We start from the raw sequence: 15,560 nt of genomic DNA, 5'->3' as shown, positions 1-15,560 counted from the left end.
CCCCTCCTGGCGCGTATGGTGACAGCTCCCCAGGTCTCCTGCACTTTCTTCGCCCAGTTTCCCATTAATGTTGTCCGCACGAAGAAAGGCCTAGTGTGCCTGCCTTCCCCCGAAGCCATTCTTCTTTGGAGAAGAGCGGGTAAGGGTGAGGGGCGGGGGCCTGGAAAGACCATCCTGGGCAGAGGGTGACCTTGAGATCCCTGGCTGGGGGCTTTAACAGTGGCCTGGCCTACAAACACATAGGCCGGCCACTGTCCCACCTGCCCCAGCCCCACCCTGCCTGGCCCTCGGGGGTGGACAGGTGGAACAGGAACCGGTCCCCGCCCTGGAGGTGGGGGAGGTGGGGGAGGCGGAGAATGGTTATTTGCGAGGCTCATTCTTCATTTGATTTTCTTCTCATGTCCCACATTTTTTCCCTCTTTCACCAAACAAGTGTACACCCCTTGGCGGTTGCCAACTGTTCTGGGCCCTCATAATACATCAGATGGTCTCGCATACATAACTCTCTCCTTTGGGTCCTGCTGAAGCCCAGAGTCTCAGTTGGGATCCCCCAGGAGTGAGGACAGCCGTTCCATTTCTTTCATAAACATTTGGATTTGGGGCCAGAAGCCACTGTAGAAAGGACAAAAAGAGAAAATGGTTCTTAAGGAAGTGTCCTTCATTTTGGGGCACGGCTCAAGGTTTATCAAGAATGTGAATGAACTTTTCTCATTCACTCATTTCATTCGCTTTTTTATGCATTCATTGCAAGAATATTTATTGATTCTTTCATATAGTGCTTTTCAAACTTTTTTTTTTTTTAAAGAGGAACTCCTGCCTCTTTAATAAAATCTTCATGAAACTCAATATACAAGGGTCAGAACTGAAATTCATAGAGATTTGGTACTTGCCCCGGGCGTCTTAGCTAGTTAATGGGGGTGCTGGGTGGTATCCAGACATTCTCATTTCTAACCCTTAGGTCAAATATGCCCTGGTTATTTGGAGCATTTATGGAGAAGTACAGGCAGTCCCAGACTTATAAATGAGTTCCGTTCCAAAAGTTCATCTGAAAGTCAGTTGTCTGGAACTTGGAATGTATTTTTCTATAGAAACAGAGGTACTAGGTGGCTAGGTTCCCAGACTAGCCCACAAAAGCCTTTTTAATCCACAATGTGTTGGAATTCTAGAACTAATGGCTCTCTGTTAGCCTTGTGCCCCTAACAGTGTTGCAGATCTTATATGTATCCCACAAACCGGACAGTGAGACCTCACCTGTGGGCAACGTGGCTGTCTCTCCATCCCACCCATGTTGGACACAGGACGGAGCTAGTAAGGGTGGGAAAGGGGCCTGTGTGTATTTGGAATAGACGCAGCCAATGTTCTTGGTCCCAACAGAATGTAAACGTCGTGAAGGAGGTGATTTTTCTTTCTTTTGCTTCCTGCTGTATCCCCAGTCATAGTGGCCCATAGCAAGTGCTGGATACATCCTTGTGAAATGACTACATGCACTACTTGTTTGTAAGATCTCTCAGAGAATAGACCCTCAGTCACTCGCTTAGGCTCTCATTATTATTACTATTATTATTAAATATTTTATTTATTTATTTGACACACAATGGGAGCAGGGGCAGAAAGAGCATAAGCAGGGGGAGTGGCAGGCAGAGGGAGAAGCAACCTCCCCACTGAGCAGGGAGCCCAATGCAGGTCTCGATCCCAGGACCCTGAGTCACCCAGGTGTCCCTAGTTATTTCACATACAACTCCTGCAAGCCTGGTTACTTAGTTTCCAGGCCCACTCTATTTAGAAACAAAAGCAAAGGCTGATCTGTTGGCTGATCCCACCAACAGAAGTCAGAGGGGACCACCATCACGGGAGGAGACAGAAAACCTGTAAGAAGCTGACATGCATGAATTACAAAAGCACAAGAGTCTGGGTCATTTAGCTCAAGGAACCTTGGGAGTCATTATTATATAATAAACATTAATTAATGCTTTATAATTTATCACCCCTATTTAAGGAGGTAGGAAAGTATGTGTGGATACTGTGTAAAACTTAATAGAAAAATTACATTTCTTAAGGAAACAGACTCCCCTGTTACCCGGAAAACCAATCTAGATCACAGAGTGAGGGCACTGCCAGTTCTGAGTACTTGTGTGTTCTAGTTCATAAGACTAGAAAACGATGGACAGTATGCTTTAGTTACTATAGGGGCTATCTGGGGCTCCTACCGTGCTCTCAGTCTTTCCTTACTGCAAATCTAAGTGTATTTTAGGGGACGAGGACATTTCACCAGTAGCACATCACATGTGGCCCAGCATGGTCTTCTGGAAGACACTAGTGGAGAAGATGGAGGCAGCAGTGGTTATCTCTGCAGAGTGGACATCTTTGGGGGAACTTGGCTTGAAGACAGAGCATGGGCTTCAGAGTAAGACAGTCCTGTCCTCAAATGGAGGCTCTTCTGCTCACCAGCTGTGTTACCTTGGAGCGGTCATTGACCACCCTGGGCCCTAGTGCTCTCCGCCTCTGAAAGGTAATGCTTTCTTTACAGAGTTGTGAGGTTTGACGGAACTAGTGTATTTAAAGCACCTGGTGTGGAGTATTATAGACAAGATATTCAGTGAACGTAATTCCTTCTCTGTTTCCAGGGGGTGTCCTCCTCTCCTGTTGCTGGGTTTGAGTGTAGAGTAGTACTTGTGTATGTGTGTGTTGGAAAGTGTGTGAGAATGTGTGTGTGTGCGTGGGCTTGCCTTTCTCACTCAACAACTCTTCCCTCAGCAGTTCTGCTCATTTCTTGCCCTGCTCCATGTCCGGGTGGGCAGTCGGGCAAAGGGGTATCGTCTAAGAATGCTTTGCAAATTTTTGGGAACTATTTGACCCCTCTGCTTTAGGATGTGATTTGATGTTGGGAACCGGTAATATGGCATCATTTCCAAGGACAAATGTTCTTGGCATGGAAAGATGACAAGAGAAACATACTATCTGTTCCTCCCTCCCACCCTCCTCTCTCCTGTGACCATGATATCCACGAGGATGACAGCGACAGGAGTGAAGACAGTCAGTGGCGAGACCTCTCGCCGTCCAGCTGTCACACACTGAGGCATGGGCGTGCTGGCCAAATTTGTATATAGAGGTTCTGCAGATGCTCATAAATGTGCCAGGTCGGGGGCTCTAGTGAAATGTAACTGTCAAGTGCTCAGATTCCCCTTGTGGACTAAGGCACTGACTCCTCCAGTGGCTGGAAGCCTGGATACTGATGGTGCTTCAGGGTATTTCCCTCCAGGCACTGCCCTGAAATGAAGGGAGGGGCCTCCCTGAGGTCGTATTCCCTCTCCACAGGCGCCCCATGTCCAGTAACAGGGCAATGTGGTATATAAAGATCTGGTCCGCTTGCCTCAATGTGGGGCAGCTCTGACGGCCATCCCAGCTCCAGAACTCTTGAGCGGTTGGGCTAAGGCCTCTGATTCGGCTTCACTGCAGCTGAATGAATGTCAGCGTCTGCCTGGTCTTCCTTCCTCATGCCCTCTCAGGGACACTCCTCAGCAAATCACCTCAGGCAAAGTCTGTTTCCAGGGTAGATGGACCTACATACAGCACTTGGTATGGGGAAGGGGTGCAAGGAAGCACACATTAAAGTAGGATCTGGAAGCCGGGTCACCTGCCAGCTGGTTGGCAACCATGACCCCATCTCTATTGGCTGGGGATGAGCTAACTGACCCGGGCGTGCGGTAGCCTTTCAATTGTTAAACCTCTCCCTGGTGGTGAGATGCAATGGGTTACTGATGGGAGGAAACGTTCTCAGATGTAGTATCTCAGGTGTCTGAGAGGTCTGGGGTCAGCAGTGATTCTGACTCAGAATCTAGTTCCTGGGAGCAATGGATGCACTGGAGAAAAACGACGCTGAGGATAATTCATCACCAACTTAACACCTTGGACCTCCTTGGAAACCCAACAAGAGAATCCTCTTGCCTGGAGCTAAGGGGGAGAAAAAGGTGAAGATTAGGGCTAGGATTTTATGATAAGGAACGCAGAGCTCCAGAGAAGGGCAGACTCTCAAACCCAGCAAGTCTGTCATGCCAAAACCAAGGTCCTGAGATTTGGGAGGGGAACACCGAAGTTGACACACTAAAAAATATTGAGTCCCTACATTCCCCTGTCCCCTCTGAGCCTGCCAAAGCAGCGCACTCTTTCCTGTGTAAGGCTCACACTTTCCCCCAGCTTGAAGACGGTAGACAGTGGACAAATGGATGGGGAGGCTTAAAGCAGTGACACACTAGAGCAAATATACTGTGTGAGACTAGAAAACCTATCAGTGTTCTCTAGAAAGGCCAAAGCACTCCCCCTACCCAACTCTCCTTCATGAAAATGACAAGCATTGTTGAGAAACTTGGCGGGGTGGGGGGCTGCCCTCTGTAGGCTAGGGATGACCGTGGGAGAGTCTCATACAGACCTTCACTCCCTTAAAGCAGTAGGGATGATAGGGTCCCAAATAGGAGAGGCCCGCTGGCATTAGAAGCAACGTGGGCACAATTAGTGTGAAGAGTGAGGACAGAGTAGTAGCCAGGGGGGCCTGGCCTGCAGAGAATGGTGAACATAGTTAATAGAATGTAGTCCCTAGGGACACACTAGATGGACAGCTAATAGAGGTATTGCTCATCTATTCAACCAAAAGAAATTATGGATGAATGCACAGGAAGCTGAGGGCAGTTGTCCCCACAAGAAGTTATTCCTTGCCTAGTTTCTAGACCTGAGTCAGTATTTAGATCAGGGCCCCATACTGAAGGAGGGGTCAGGTTGCCAGAAGAAAGGGACCCGTATTGCAATAGCAGATAAATAATGGCAATCATTTCTTCAGTTTTCCCACACAGGAACATGTGGCTATTTACCTGGGTAATCATTCACAGGGGAGAGGGGAATATTCAGACTTGTCAAGGACTTCTGGACACAGGATCTGTGTTATAATTGACACCCAGGAAGCTGAAGCTTCAGTACAGTCCCTTTGGCTCACAGTGGGTCCACCGGGTCCTCCCTGTCACCCAGTGGCCATTTCCCTGATCCCTGAAGGTATAATTGGAAGAGACTCAGTCATTGGCTGAACCACAGCATTGGTTCCTCAGCCTGTTGGGTAAGCGCTCCTGGAATAGGAATCACCGAAAGGAGATGGGAGTGGGACGTCTGTGAGTGGGCCTGGGGAGTGCTGGAGGACACAAGCAAGCTGCTGGCACAGGGGGGTCAAACTCTCACGCCTGCTGTTTCTGTGCGGGGGACCCTCCCCCTGCTTACACTTGTGGCTGCGGGGGACCAGCGGGTTCCCTTAGGACCAGTGACAGAGCAGAAAAGAGCTGAGCTTGGTTCATGGATGGGTTAACCTGGTAGGTGTGTGAAATCCCAACCCGGGTGGCAACTGAATTACAGGGCCACTGGGGGAGGCCCAAAAGACAGCAGCTGAGAGCAGCTCTCCCAGCGGGCGGGCCCTGGACAGGCCACCTGGTGACTCACCCTGTGTGGAAAGAGGAGTGGCCTGAAGGAAGAATATGTACGACTCTTGGGCATGGTGAATGGCTTGGCTGCTTGGTCATGCACCCAGCAGGAGAAATATCAGAGACGAGGAACCAGCAGTTCTGGGGAAGAGATGTGTGGGCGGGACCAATGGAAGCAGCATGAAGTGTGATCTTTGTACCACATATTAAAGCCCATTAGGGAGTGCCCATCATGGAAGAAGCACTTAACCAGGTTGACAGAATCACTCAGCCACTTGGTCCTTTCTTATCAGCTCCCTCTCTTGACCTCATTTTCCATGCTAGTACTGTGGGGGGGCATACACCAAGCAGTCACAGTGGCAGAGACGGAGGCCCAACAGCGTAGGTTGCCACTCACGAAGGTCCAACTTGCTACTTCTGCTGTTGAATGCCTACACTGACAGCACAGGATTCCAACACCGAGCCCCAGCCCCTCCAGGAGACCAACTAGCCCCTTGGTGGCACGTTGATTATATTGGATCTCTTCTACCCCAAAAGGGACAGTGATTCATCTTGACAAGCATCGACATGTATTCTGGGCATGAGTTTGGCTTTTTTGTCCAGGAGATGTCACCTACTATGAGTTTCTGAGGGCTTGCACAGTCTGCTTCCTGTGGTATCCTGTACAATATGGCATTGGGCCTAGGGACCCACTTAGAGTAAAGGAGGGATGACAGTGGGCATGTGACCATAATACCAGCTGGTCCTATTACAAGTCCTGCAGCCTAGAAATTGTTGGCCTGATAAAGAAATGGAAACCACCTTCTGAAGGCATGGTCGAGGGGCCACTAGAGCCGATCCCCAGCAGGATAAGGCACTTTCTCTAGGATACAGAACATACCGGAAATTAATGATGTGCATGTCTCCGGTAGATAGAATATATGGGGCCAGGACCTGAGGGGACAGAGAAATGATCCTGCTTGCTGTCATTTGTCACTCCTTGCGACCCATTGAGGGAATCTGCTTTCCATCCTCACAGGCTTAGGCTACGTGGGACTCAAGGTACCGCTCTCTAGAGAAGGAACGCTTCGGCGAGGAAGCGAAGCAAAAGTCTCATTGAGCTCCACTGATGGCTGCTGCCTGGGCATTTCCCACTCCTTGTATCAAGAGACAAGAAGGCCAGGACCAGAAGTCGCTGCCTGGTCAGATGTACTTGACCTTGATCACCAGCAGGGGCAGGGGTGCTAATACACAATGAGGACAGGGAAGGACCCGACTGTCCCTTGGGTATCTCATGCTATTTCCCTGTCCAGTTTTGACAGAGAATGGAGAAGTATGGCAATCATGTCCTGAGAAGGGCATGGTGACCAGGGGCTTAGACTCTTCAAAATGAAGGTTTGAGTCACCCCATCACATAAGGCTCCTAAACCAGTGGAAGTTACTAATGGGGGGGGGTGAGGGGAGTCTGTGAATGGGGAGAAGCAGGGGAGATGATGAGTGTCAGTGGCAGCCTAAGACCAGGTGCAGTGGTAGGAGCTCTAGTTTGGCTCCCCTGGGAGAGGAGACCAGCCAGAACCCCGGGGGTGTGAACTAGTCCTGAGTAAGTGAAAGCTAGCGGCTGAATGGCTGGACTGTGGAGGGTGCTATGGCGTGTACTCGGCCTGAGGAATGCTTTACCTCCAGCCGCTGGCCTGTTCCTCACTGCTCCCGGCTCATAACCAGGTCCCACGCTCTAGAGTCTGCCCTCTGCGGGAAGGGGCTGCTTCACCCAAGGTTATACCCTCCTCAGTGGCGGCCTGCATCCAAGGACTGGTCGAGGCAGGGTTACGGAGCATGAACACCTTACTTCAATGCAGGACCTCACCGAAGGCCAGGCCAGCTTCAGAGCTCCTGGGGCTTTGGCTCAGGTGCCTGCTGTGACTACCTTATAGTTCAAGTCTTCTCCGCGCCCCAACCTGCTTCCCTCACTCCGTCATGGGTATCGGTCTCAAGCATACTCCCCGATAAACCTTCACCCTATTCTCAGTCTTGGACCTTTCCTGGAGACCCTGGGCTATGACAAGGGTGCCTATAGGCTGATTTTTCACTTGGCACCTGGCAGACTAACAGTGCCAAAATCTCGGTGGCTTAACACAAAGGAGAATTCTGATGAGTGTCTTTATCACTAATGCAAAATCTGATGAGGTTGCTTCTGGTTGTTTGGCTCCCTTGAGTCCTTGACCGTTGGCCCCAGCCTCACTGCCTGGCCTCCACTGTCTCTGTAGAGGGGTCTCTATCCAGGGAGCACACGGGGTCCTTAACCACATGGGCCTGGACGTGACGGCAGCCCTTTTGCTCATGTTACCACTGGTGAGTCACGTGAATTGGCCTAGCTGTGTGGGGCGGGGAGGGGTTGTGGGACTTGAACACTGTGGCCCAGAAGACCACTCCCCAGGAATGCGATGCTGTGTTGAAGGGGGCAGGAACCTTGAGGGGTCAGTCGTTGTCTACACCGTACCATCCTAAGCAACACTGTAGAAGATGGGAGGTCTGTCTTGACTTCACTCAGCCTCCCGATGCTGTTCTCCCCTTCCAGGCGCTGGCCTCTGACTGTTCTTTGAAGACTCGCCTTCAGAGAGCAGTTAAATGACCGCTTAACTCATCAGCCCATAACCCAGCAACGGGCTTATGACCCAGCCCTTCCTTGGAGTTTCAATTCCCTTCCTTCCCACTTCCGCAGTCTTTTCCTCGACCCGGTGCCTTTGCCAGTGCCCTGACCCCTGCCTGGAGCACCATTACCTTGTAGCTGGGAAAGAAGGGCTTTTCTCATGCTTTAGGAGCTAGCTCAGAAGCCTCCTCCTCGGTGATCCTGACCCCTTGCACACATTGGGGTTATAGCATTTATCTCACCGTCGTGCCTCTTCTTTTCCAGGGGCCAACGTGGTGCATAATCATGAGGCTGTAAACGTCAGAAGAGCTGCCCTGTGGGGTCAGGGATCCTTCCCACTGCTCTGTGACCAACCCCTGCCCCTGGGGGACCTAGGACAGTGCTGGCACTGCAGTAGGCACTCGGTTAGCACTTGTTGGACAAACAATCTGTTGTAACCTTTCTGCCCCGGCACGTTGCCTGGCATGTCGTGGGCGCTCTGCTGTTGAAGGACAGTGTTTGTGAGGTCAGAAGTGTTTGTAATCTCAAGTCATTCTTGCTCGTGGTGGAGTTTCATGAGGGATAGTTCTGAATGTAAGGAGTCCTTCTAGGTCATGTTCAAATTATTCCTCCCCCACCACCCCCACACAGACAGACGTGCACACATAGATGTGCACACACAGACGTGCACACATGCACTCCTTTATTCCCGGCGCCCTCCCTCCAAATCCTTTTTGAAAATGGAGGCCCAAGGAAACTAGTTCTTGTAAAACTGGTTCTTGTAAAACCATTTCCTTATTTTTCTACCCAAAGAGGATAAACCCTAGTGAGAGGAGCCGTTGGAGTCCCTGCCTCCACCCAGCCCACCCCGTGCCGCGGGCCCCCACCTCCAGGGCTGGCTCGTCACCAGACACGATTGTTCCCACAAAGGCACAGAACTTGAGACTTAAATTGGATTTGCCTGTGGCTTTGTGCTCTTCGAGTCCTCCCTCCTTTGTTTTTGATTTATCGTTTTAATCAGTGGTAGTCAATCATTCCCTCTCCGTCTTGCTCACCATAAACACAACCCCTTGCCAAAAAAATTATGACTGTATTAAATGATTTTATTACAGTAAACTGCAGATTGTACAGTGTAAACACAGGTGCTGCTCAAACTCTACACCCTCCAGCTCCGTCCAGACCGGCATGGGTGCCACGGAGAGAGGGGGAGCCCTCTGGGAGCTGGAGGACAGGAGGTCATTCAGTTCAATGCTTTGCCATCGAGAGAAAGGAATGGAGGTCTGGAAGGGGAAGCCTTCGTCTCAGGTCATACTGATGCCTCATGGCAGAGCGGGGATTGTACCTGGGGTCATCCGACGTCTAAAATCCGTTCCACGACATCTCTCCTCTCCTCGTCCAAGTTCATGTTAAGCATGTGTCACCATCGTCCAGACGCTAGTGGAGGGAACGGTGAATTTGAGTCTTATAATTCCTCCCAGGCTTCATCTTTCTGTCCCATGGTTGGGGTGACAACAGAACACAGGACAAAGGGCAGGTAGGTCTTCCTGTCTCCCGAGCTGGCACGGGAGTGGCGGAGACTTCCTCTTCTCTTAGGCTGGGTGTCTCGGGCATTGTTCTGGGAATAGGAACGGGAAAGTCTGTGGGAAGCCCACACAACAAAAGGAGGCTTTTCCTGGGATGAGGCATTGGGGGAGTTGCCCAGCCCTGCGCCCGCTGCTCAGTGAGCAGGAGAGCTTTTTCCTGCCACCGTCTGACCAACCTGGGAAGGTTTCTAAAACGGCTCACCCAAGATCCTCAGGAGCCATGGAGCTGGGTTTCTTTTGGTGCAGGGATGTAGTAAAGAAGAGTAAGAAACACCCTGGGGTGAATTTTGCCAGGGGAATGATCCCAAATATTTTTCATCACTAACCGTGCAAAAGGCATTGTGCAGATAGGAGATTTATCAGAGATCTATCAATCTACTCTTGGAGGAGTAGATCCTGAAGATGGGACTCCTTGGGACAATCCACGGACACTTCCCACGGGGACACTTCTCAGTCTTGGGGAATACCATGCATATGCACACACTCACACACAGGCAACGTATGGCTACTCCACAGTCCTCTACATTTTGTCTTAACATTGGCTGTTTTCCCTCCTTCCTGTTTGTTTCTTGGTTTTGGCACATCTGGGCCTCTGTAGTAAACAGACCCGATGTTTACCAAGTAGCTCCAAAGGTTACATTGGCTTCCAAAAGTTTTTATTCCTGGTTCGTCTGGATAAGTTTCAGCTCACAAGAGAAGCTGTTTTCGCTGAGCCTGGGCTGCTCGAGAGAGAGAGAGGCAGGAACACAGGCCCATCTGTTGGAGATTGGAACATAAATAGCCCCCTTTAAAAATAAATCTCCGCTTTTAACTCTGTAGATAAAAATATCTGAATAAAGGACAATTCTTAATCTCCACCTTCTCCCCTGCTTGACTCAAGCGTTTCTAAGTGGAGTTTTTTCCCTTCTCCTTTTACAGGTTTCATTTTGGCTTTGATTCTAGTGAGTTTACTGACAGATTACTTCATTTTAACTATATGGCTTTTCTGTCTAGTGGGAGGCATATTTCTAAGTATCATATTTATCAAAAGAGCTCTGCAAAACAAGGGCCAGAATTACTCTTTTGATGGTTCCCCCTCTAACTACAACCACAATAAATTTTGTGAGAAAGAATGCTCAACTGGGGACCTTTTATGTTAAAGCCGAGAACCGGGGTTCAGACATTGTCACTCTCAAACCTCCACCAGTTGGGCCGTTTTTCCCCCTCCTTTCCCCTCCCCGGGCAGAAATCTCACATCTGGTCTCACTTGCAAGGCTGGTCCTGGGCTCCCAGGGGCTCCATATTTTTCCCCCTATAACTTTAAATCAGAGGAGCATTTCAGTAAATCACAGGGAAGACTTATTTATTGGACATAGTTTTGGGTCTCTTAAAGCATGGAAAATAAATTTAATGGAGCGTTCGGAGCATTTCTCCAATCTTTTGAGGGATTACTTGGGGAATTTGTCAACTGCGCCAAGCCCAGCAGCCTGATCCAGAGAGATGGGAAGGAAATGATGGGAGAATCTTCTCGGGGGACCCAGGTGGATCCTAAATCACCCCCAGAAAGATTAATAGAAGGAGGCCTGGCTGGTAGCAAGGTTGATTGGTGGCATCACCGTTTATTTAATAAACTATCATTTCAGCTGGAGGGTGACTTTAATCTGAATTACATTTTGTTTTTGTCATCCACTCTTGCCAAGTAATTTATGGAATACCATAGCATGCTTCTTGGCCTCCAGCAGCAGAGGGAGGTGAAGACGGGCCCAGGGAAGGAACAAAGAAAGACAGTGAACTTGAAGATCAGGGAAGGCAACTCAGTGACCAGCTTGAGGAGCACAGAAGAGCAGTCTGGAGTGGGAGGGACCGAGGGAGGCTCCGCCGGCACACAGCCTCACCTCCCGGGGCTCGGTATCTGCCTGCTAGAGCGGTGTGTCCCTGGGGTGTGGGGCGTGTGCTCCCAGGGTGGTGGGGGCCACGCGTAGGAATGGCCTGGCTTGAGGAAAACTGAAAGGAGCTGATTGTTCATAATCAAGGGATGAGGACTTGGATGTGGAATCTGAATTTTCTAGAACAGATCAGAACTGATGGGTGCGTCTCCAGGGGCAAGGTGGTCTGCCGCCCGGTTGGGTGGGGGCAATTTCAGTCCTGGTGCCCTGGAGTAGGAGATGAGGGTACATGGGGCTGGCTCTTCCTCTCTGAGGGAAGTCAGTTGGAGGAGGTGTTTTAGGGCTTTGGGAGCCTGGGGCCCTGGTGTTCTGAGTGGTAGCAGTGATTCTTTAGGACAGGAAGATGGAAGGCCAGCTGGGGATGTAACGAACCTTCAGGAAGATGTGCTTCCCCTTTGGATGGGAGCTGCCGGAAGAACAAAGGTCTGTTCATGAGGGCTGACAGGCTTTGTGCTTGGAGGCAGAGTAACAATGACATTATTGTATTTACTGCAACAGCAACCACACCCTCCCCGGAAGCGTGTTGCTTCTTTACTTTCGGACTCATCTTCAGCTCCGTCTCTGGTAAGAAGGAAAAGGGCTGGAGTTCTGGGTTTTAGGCTCATGTGGGTAAAGGGAGGCACAAGGTTGGAATGCAAAAAGGAACAAAGGTTGATGGAGGTGCTCAAGCAACAGGGGTGCAGCAGGGGGAAAGGGACACAGGTGAGGTGTCTTTCCAGCCTTCACACCTTTAGGATTCTCAGGGGCCGGAGAGAATTCTGCATCGGTGGCCAATTTTCTTGGATGTCTTGGAGAGGTTTTTTTCTCTAATTTCCCATCATCTGGTATGAACTCATACTGTTCTGAGATAGTCTCCCCTTCCTTTTCTTTTCTTTTTTTTTTTTTTTTAAAGATTTTATTTTATTCATTTGACAGACAGAGATCACAAGTAGGCAGAGAGGCAGGCAGAGAGAGAGAGGTGGGGAAGCAGGCTCCCTGCTGAGCAGGGAGCCCGATGCGGGGCTCGATCCCAGAATGCTGGGATCATGACCTGAGCTGAAGGCAGAGGCTTTATTAACCCACTGAGCCACCCGGGTGCCCCTCCCCCTCCTTTTCTTCTATATTCTTTGCTTTTTTCAGCCTAAGCACATCTGTCCTTGCCTGGGACCTACTGGGTCTCCATGTGTTACAGGATTTGTAACCCCTTACTGCCCAGGTTCTTTGTCACGCTGCTTCGAAGAATGAAGAGGTAGACCAGACAAAGAGTGGTGGGCAGCAAAGCAAAGTTTATTGAGCAAGAGTATTAAGATCCTGGAGAGGGAGGGTGACCTGAGTGGCTTGTCCTTAGAGTTTCTAAGTTTAGGTGGTTTCATGAACTCCTTTGTGGAACTTTCTTAAGCAGAATGTGTGGAGTCGTGCCAATCAGGGCTTTGGTCAGGTATCTGCCTACCTATTAGGTTAATGTCCACGTGCTCATGGTCTTTATTTTTCTTGAAGTCTGGGGGCTTAGGTCTTCACTGCCCCTTGCCCATGATATTGACAAGTGCTTTTGTGCTTCATTGTTTTATTTCAGGACGTTTTGCAGAAGTCATTTCTGCAAAGGCTGCAAAGCAAAATGTCAGTTCAGTCCTGTCTCAGCTGCAAAACAGGATACCAGGACTGTTTTATTGTAGCTGTCCTGACTCTGTATTTTCTTGTTGGGGACCCTGGCCTTGACCACCTAACTGTCCAACTGACTCCTAACACATGGACCAGGTGCTAAGAGACAGGGAACTCCCAGGGACCAGGCAGGAGGTGGCTGCTGGAACAAGGAAGGTCGGTGGGGAGGCAGGATGACCTGAATACCAGGTGAGTCCCCATTCTCTCCAGACTCCAAGTAGAGCACGGATTGGGATCTCTATTGGTGGAGTAAATTCAGACAGGTTATTAGGTGTGGTGTGGGGTTTAGAGGATTACAGGTGCAGGTTTTGCTGCTCAGCAAGAGCCTCAGCCCTGACCTTCACGAGACTTCCCATCGGTGTCGTGTGCACGTTCTTCCTGACTGCGGAGGGTCCCCCACCAGCTGGCATGGGCCAGGTTTCGGCTTTGATTTCTGCCTGTCCCTGCATCACTAAAGTCTGGTCCCCGTGGTTTCCCCGAACACATGGAACTCAGATTCGCCTTGTCCGTTTTGCTTTTGTGTCCTTTCTCTTCCTGTCCATCTATCCAGTTCTATCCACACTCTGAGGTTGAGATCGAGTTTTCTCCTGGAACACGTCCCAGGCCACGTGGCTTTCTCTGTCTTGCTTCCGATCCCCACTGCTCTCTTTAGCATGAACCAAAATACTGTTCTGAATTGCCCATATTGATCCACTGTTTCTCTGGAGTGTCCCGTCTCCTTGCTGGTAAATGAGGGATTTTAGCTGGATGACCTCTAAGGTCCTTTGCAGGTATGACATCCTAGATGCTATGCCTGTTTGTCTCATATCCTCATCTGGACTGTAAGCTCCTCAAAAGGAGGGACGCTATCTTTTCCTCGTATTGACTAGCCCACTGCTGGGCCCCAAGTGGGTGTTCCATAGGAACTTTTGTTTACTTAACCTTTTTGTATACTTTTTCCTACTAGAACTGGAAGTCTTGTCTTGTAGTCTGTCCTGAAGGGAAATTGTTCTGCAGTCTATGGATATGGCAAATATTGCCATGACATCTCAACTCTCAATGTATTCTGTTGCAGGGAGTGGACACTGGGGAGCTCTGCCCAGCATAGGGAGCTGTCTTAAGAAAGGGGGCCAAGGAACACCCCCCCTCCAGCATATACATTTTGTGGTAATGTAGAAAATAGTGCTCAGCTTGGTTCATATTTTTGTTTGGCTCTTTAAAACCCACGGGACTGGGACAAGACACATGGCCTGTGTGAGTTGCGTTGGCTTACCTCTGAAATGGCATTTGTGATACCTGCCTGTGTCTCTCGAAGGGCTGTTGTGGGAATAAAAAGATAAGCCATGGGGAAAGGCTCTGTAAATGATGAAGCTAAGAGGGGTAGGTGTGAAGTGTGGTTACTTAACGTCTCAACATAAAAAGTCAAAAAAGTAAAACATGAAAATGAAACATAAAAAAAGAGTCAAAGGGCTCTCTCTTTTCCCTCCTTCACTGCTGGACAAAGAACCACTTCTCTTCTCTGGATAATAGTCTGTAGAGACTCCCTACCCCCTGCCCTGCCAAAAATAAAAAATAAAAAAGAAGAAAGAAATCAAAAGGAAAAAAAAAAGTCCAGGAGTGAGAAGGAACATCCTGGTATATTCTGAAAGTTGACTCTGAGAAGAGAGGAAAACATGAGCAAACAAAAGCTGTCACTCACTGGCAAGCTGCTTCCTCTGGGGAATGATCTCTGTGAGGAAAAACTCAAGATCTGAATGTTGTTGCCTGGGAGCAGGCGCAGAGACTGTGGCCGTGGCTGGTAAAACAGGAGCCTCTGGGATGGAGCCTTTCCTGCCCATTTTTGGGGTATCAGAAGCTCTGAGGGGGTCATGCTGTTGGTTAAGAGTCTGCCTGACTGGGTGCCATGTCCCTATTTCTTAGCATCCTAGCAGCTCTCGCAAATGGTGCCAGGCCTTGTCCTACTGACGTCAACTGGAACATACCCACCCACCCTTGGGCTCTCACACACTCGTGCCTCTCTTTCCCTTATCCTGTCCCCACCTCCCTCTTCTTACACCCATTTGCCTTGCCTGTCAATTGTCACCCCATGAATCAAAGTCAGAGAACTTCCCAAAGTTGGCCACTGGGCCTCTAACCTTCTAGAAAGCTGTTTGTGTGTTAACAGACAACCTCCCCCCACCAAACCAAGCACCATCATGACTTTCCAAGATGATGATTGAGTTTTTCCCCTGTTCTGCTTGATAGTTCTGCCAAAGCAAGAAAAATCCTCATTGAAGTCTAGCAGGAAATCCAATAAAAATTCTTCAAAAGATGGGCTTGACATTGAAAAACAGCAAAATTATAAAATAGGCCTTAGAAAAGAGAGAGGAGAGTT

Source organism: Enhydra lutris, unplaced genomic scaffold, assembly GCF_002288905.1.
Source record: "Enhydra lutris kenyoni isolate GAN:26980312 unplaced genomic scaffold, ASM228890v2 scaffoldscaffold11, whole genome shotgun sequence".
Taxonomy (NCBI): Eukaryota; Metazoa; Chordata; class Mammalia; order Carnivora; family Mustelidae; genus Enhydra; species Enhydra lutris.
The sequence above is the reverse complement of the archived record's forward strand: the minus strand, read 5'-3'. Positions refer to the sequence as shown.